A 6,186-nucleotide genomic window follows, 5' to 3' on the forward strand; every position below is an offset into this window, starting at 1 on the left:
GAATTATTGAAGTTATTTCTTGTTGTCTGCTTTTTAAAAAGCATTTGGTTAAACATCATTGTTCTTTTCGCAGGAAATGCTGATTAACCCTTTAGCATAATTGTTTAAAATAAAGAAAACATAATATTGCCAGTTTGTTCAATGCCTTAAGACAGTGTTAATAATGAAATATAATGTAGTTAATTATTATGACCCTGCCTCCCACTTCCATGGGGAGGAACGAAGTGCTATGAATATACAAGCAATAGAATTTCAATGGATTACTGTATTTCTTCTTTTCTTCTACCTTTTGCACATCCCTTCTTCTATTATCACACTTACAATGTCACTATCGATCTTGGATTTTCATCGTGTTTAACATTAAAAAGAAACCAGAGCAAGGTCTTAGACATTCAGCTAAAAGAAGAGTTTAGTAAACATGATAGCTTCAGTCTTGCACAAGTAGAGAACCAGAAGACTGAAGAGCTCCTTTAGGTATTGTTTGAGATAGGAATGTAAATTGGCTGAACCCCAATTGACAACGCTAAACAAGATTCATAAGTTTGGAGTGGACAAACCAGACAGATGGTGGACCTTGCATACCAATTCTGAGGCGTGTTTATCCATGTCTGAGTGTGCTGCCATCACACATCTGTTTACAGGAGCAGGTAGACGTGTTGACTATGCTGTTCTCTTGTGCCTGAAAGAATCTTTAGGTGAACAAGGATGAAAGGCACTTCTCTAGGGTATACAGGCTCTCTCCAGATTTGTCAACATGGATACGTTTAGGTAGGAGTGATCTGGAGCTTTGTGCCCAAGCCTGGTCACAAGGAGATAGTATAATTAAATTCATCCTGGCTCTCTGATTATTATCTGCCTAGACTTCAAACAACCTAATAGAGCTCTCTTGATCCTTGATTTGCTCAACTACACCAGGTGAAATTTTATGACATTAAATGGGGCATTCTACGTAAAAGAGTTAAAACAGTGTTGGGATAGAGTAAGTTCTTAGTACCTATTTTAGTTATTATTTTTCTCATACAAACCTTAAAAGGAAGCTCAGACAATCCTGGCTTCTTCTTGCTGACTTTCAGTGCAGTTGGGAAGGTTCTGTCAGATGGCAGTGGCTCCCTGAATCTTCCAGAATTTTCTGCTTTAGGCTCCAGGCATGACTGAAGATAAGACCTTGCTTAGACGTTGAAGGGAGGAGGTGGGGAAGAAAGGAAAGAGAGAGAACCAAAGAAAGGAAGATGAAAAAGAAGAGATGAAAGAAAGAAAAAAGAAAGGAGGAAAGAAATACCTTTTTCTCACAAGTTTTGACAGTCTATTATGAAGACAGCATTTGCTAATTAGCAAACTGTTTCAAAATTTGTACAGAAATAGTTAGGGATGAAACAGAAAGCTAAGCCTTAACACATTGCAATACTGAGTCATGTTTGTCTTTATTTCAGTTGATTCAACAGTTGGTATTGCCACGCATCACCTTATCAGTATGCAAAGCTTGGTTTTCCATTTTGAATTTGTACTTTTAAAACTTACGTTAAACATTTCTCTGTGAATAGTATCAATTTCTCATATAATGGTTAACGATAATTTTGCTTAATCTTGAAACCATAGTTTTTCTCTAACACTCTAAAATCATTTTATGTCTTAATACACACAAACAGTAAAAAGTATACTAGAGCTGAAGATAAAGTAAGTCTTGGGTACTTCTTCCTGGTTCTAAAGATTACTTAAGAAAGTTAATGACTTATATTTGGCTATGAAATAATTTAGAAAAGAAAGGTAAAATCAATTTTTATGACTTTAAAAAATATCTCATGATTATTTAACGTGCTATTTATAAGCTCTGAATGCTACAATAAGAAAAACTGTGTAAACTATGAAGCAAAAAGTAGACTATTTTGTCTTAGCTTTGAATAAGTAAACACTAAAATTCTGTCTACAAAAGATATGCCTAGTTTTACTTTACAAATGTCGTGTTTGTATAGCAGCTCATGGATATAAGTTTACATTCAAAGTTGATACGATTTTAAAATTGTTTCCATTAAAAAATTTTTTTTGACAATGCTAACAGCCGAGCTGAAAGTCTTAGGCAATGTTAAAGTAGGCACTGAGAAGACACTTTTTTATTCCTCCTGATAGTCATTGATATAATTAACTGCCAGCAGCAAAGTTAGATATATATTCCATGGCCTTGAATTTGAGTCTAGCTAACTGGCCCCTGTGGGGCTAATGCCCATGACTTTGGCCTTTTTTTACTATACTTAATAGTACAGAAACAGATTCGTTTGGCTCCTCAAGGATTAGAGCTTTCTCCATCTAGCCTCCTCTTCAATACCTATGCTGATTTTTTTCCTTTTTTTGCTTTCAAGGAGCTAAATTTGGGGATAATTGGTGAGTGCTGATTCTTAAACTTGAAAAAAAAAATCCTATTGGCAATACCTTTTTCTCTCTAGTAACAAAATATTAAAAACACCAAAGAGAAAAATGGAAATGTCCTAGCATTCCTAGAAGACATTGCTCTTTTTGCTCCCTTTAGGGTAAGAAAGGAGGTGCTATTTCTTCTTCCTTGTTCTTAAAAAAGGGAGAGAATGCAAAGAATATTAGATCAGGAAAATATTCTTCTTTCTCAGCCTTATTAATATGCCATTCCCACCACTACCAGCCCCTCTCTTCTTTTCTTTCTTTCCCCCTTTCTCTCACTAGCAACAATTTCCTGAGGACAGAGAGACCGATAGTGCAAATAGGGTCACATTTGGAGACAGGTTGGTGATATATGCTAATATCCACTCTGGTCTAGCTGAGATCACCAATTTCATTTCTCTTGTTATCTATACCCTATGAACTGCAGCCTTCAGGGCAAAACGTATTTAACCTGCAATGATACATTGCCCAGGAGCCATTCAGTGTTTATGTCAGTCTTTATTTTTATTTAGAAACAATTAGAGCTACTTGGATTTCAAGAATTTTCATGAGTTTCAGGTCAAAGTTTATTTTTTTAAAAAGACAAAATCATCTACAACTTTATCAGCATGCAGCTAAAATAGCAAGTATTAATTTCAGATTGCTAGTTCTTTTTTCCTCTGGCTGCATTTATCCCCTGCTGCCATAAGGTATGCACGGACATATACTCTGAGAGCACGCAGGGTGAGGATGTGGGTATGGATGGTGGGGAAGATCTGTAAGAGATTTGTACTTGGTAGCGGTAAAAAAAAAAAAAAATTCCAATAAACATTGTTTTCATAGGATAATCTCATCTCTTGAGAACAACAGGCATTTAATTAAAAATTAAACCCATTGATTGGATTACAAGAGTTTTAGATAATCACAATTCTGATATGTTGCCAAGTTAGAAAATATAGTAAAGTTCTCATTTGGTACTAATGGCACTGGCTCCCACTGAATTTTTTACTCACTACTACCAATAAAACAATGTAAAAACAACTTCAAATATAATTTTAATTATATATGCAAAATGTTGATCATGTTTAATTATTTTTCATTTTACACTGGTTTCTTTTGATCCCTAAAAATAACTACCTGAAGGTAAGAAATCTTTATATAGACATCACAGACAAAACATAAAATCTGTTCAAGTCAGGTCCCTTAATATGGACTGGGATGAACAGAAGCCATGCCCAGCATCAGTGCGCTTTTTCTTTTCTTTTCTTTTCTTTTCTTTTCTTTTCTTTTCTTTTCTTTTCTTTTCTTTTCTCTTTTTTTTGAGACGGAGTTTCGCTCTTGTTACCCAGGCAGGAGTGCAGTGGCGCGAACTCGGCTCACCGCAACCTCCGCCTCCTGGGTTCAAGCAGTGCGCTTTTTCAAAAGGCTGGTCTATTACACAAATAAAATAATTACTTGCCAGTGAGGGCAATTTGCATATAGCACTGAGATATATCATCTCTATTTTTTCATTAGGCTGTTTTCAAACAACTAAGTAGAAATTCATCTGAGTTACGTGTATAATGACACATTAAAATAATATGCTTGTGATCCTCTCATGAGAATCAAGGGCTAGCCATTCAGCCATATGGCCTGACAGTCAGGACTCAGAGAGGAATGGAGTTCAGCAACAAATATATCACCAATCGTCTCTAGGGACTTCAGAACAAGTGTTTGTAATGAATCTACTTTTCCTCCTAGTGGACAAAGATTAAAAATCTGCATATTTGCTTCTCTAGTTATCAATATTAAATAAATCATTCTTTCACATGTATGTATACAGATATACATATATCCAAACATATATGTAACTTAATCCACTGCCTACTAAGACCTTTGATTTCTTCATCTTACTCAGTTTCTGCTTCTTCATAACTTCAGCTTTTCATTAACTCTGTGGGATTCTTCCATAAGTTATTTCCTGTTTTAGCTCTCATCGCTCACTCTGGTTCTCTCCACATTTCCCATTATAAATTCCTTTAAAAAGAGAATTTTATGCTCCCTCTGCTCCGTCCCGTGGCTGCTCACTGCCCCCCCACCATCCACCATGGCCCTGCTGCGCTCTGGCCGCGTCCTCTCCGGGATCGCCTCTGCCCGAGCCAGCTCCTGGCGGACCCGTGTGGAGATGGAACCCCCAGATCCCGTCCTGGCAGTCACCGAAGGCTTTAAGAGGGACACCAATATCAAAAAGATGAATCTGGGAGTTAGTGCCCACCGGGATGACAATGGAAAGCCTTACTTGCGAGGCCCAGATTACTGCAAAATATTTGGACAAGCAATACCTGCCCAGTGGGGGACTGGCTGAATTTTGCGAGGCATCTGCAGAAGTAGCCGTGGGTGAGAAAAGCGAAGTCTTGAAAATTGGCGGGTTTGTCACTGTGCAGACCATTTCTGGAACTCGGGCCCTAAGGATCAGAGTCAGTTTTCGGCAAAGATTTTTTCAGTTCAGCCGACATGCCTTTTGGCCCAAACCAGCCTGGGGAAATCACACACCCATCTTCATGGACACTGGCATGCCGCTACGAGGTTATCGGTGTTATGACCCCAAGACTTGAGGTTTTGACTTCACAGGCAGTATGGAGGACATTTCAAAAATACCAGAGCAAAGTGTTCTTCTGCATGCCTGCGCCCATGGGAGTGGACCCTAGTCCCAAGCAGCGGAAGGAAATAGCAACAGTGGTGAAAAAAAAATCTTTGCATTCTTTCACATGGCCTACCAAGGCTTTGCCAGTGGCGATGGCAACCACGATGCCTGGGCTGTGCATCACTTCATCCAACAGGGCATTAACGTTTGTCTCTGCCAATCGTATGCCAAGAACCTGGGCTTATACAGTGAGGGTGTGGCAGCCTTCATGGTGGTCTGCAATGATGAGGATGAAGCCAAGAAGGTAGAGCCACGGTTGAAGATCTTGATCCATCCCACGTATTCCAACCCTCCCCTCAATGGGACCCGGTTGCCTCTACCGTTCCAAACCTCCAGATTTGAAAAAAAAAAAATAATAAAAAAAAATGGTTGCAAGAAGTGAAAGCCATGGCTGACCATATCATTAGCATGTGGACTCAGCTGGTTTCCAGCCTCAAGAAGGAGGTTTCCACTCACAACTGACAACACACAACTGACCAAATTGGCATGTTTTGGCTCCCAGGGCTAAAGCTGGAACATGTGGAGAGGCTGACCAAAGGGTTCTCCATCTACATGACAAAACACTGCTGCATCTCTGTGGCGGCGTCGCCTCCAGCAACGTGGGCTGCTTGGCCCATGCCATTCACCAGGTCACCAAGTAATGTCCCTGGTGCAAGGAAACAGAGACAACATTTCTGTCTTCAGCCTCTGCTGTTGGGAGCTTCACACAGATATAAGAGAGGGTGAATAGTGGTAAGTGGATCGTTTCTTTCAATCACAGTGTGTAACACTCAGCGACTGAATGTTTCTCAGAAAAGAACATGTCATGACATAGGGCAAAGGCATCTGTGGCTGGCCTCTGGAACATTGTGGTTCTAAACCAAACCAAACTCTCCCCTGCCCTTTTAATCCAACTTTTCTCAAAGAGTTTACATGTGCAAGAAAGTCATCACACCAAGAAACCTGTCAATTATGCCACTGCAATATTTCGGAAGCTTTAACTGGAGTGTCATACAGTGTTGGCTTAGCACACTGTATGACACACATCATGTATAGCACACATCAGAGGCTTTGAGAGAAGACCTAGTTCTGTCATGAACAGTTGGCCTCGCATGTTTCCTCTGATCATGGAGAAACCT

At 39.4% G+C, this 6,186-nt stretch overlaps 1 pseudogene; it reads left to right on the forward strand.

Annotated features, from left to right (window-relative positions):
* The first annotated feature begins 4,471 nt into the window (after window positions 1–4,471).
* On the forward strand, window positions 4,472–5,779 carry LOC116533864 (annotated as a pseudogene).
* The last annotated feature ends 407 nt before the right edge of the window (window positions 5,780–6,186 follow it).

This window comes from Sapajus apella, unplaced genomic scaffold (assembly GCF_009761245.1).
Source record: "Sapajus apella isolate SASKATOON/1434 unplaced genomic scaffold, GSC_monkey_1.0 scaffold84, whole genome shotgun sequence".
NCBI classification, from domain to species: Eukaryota; Metazoa; Chordata; class Mammalia; order Primates; family Cebidae; genus Sapajus; species Sapajus apella.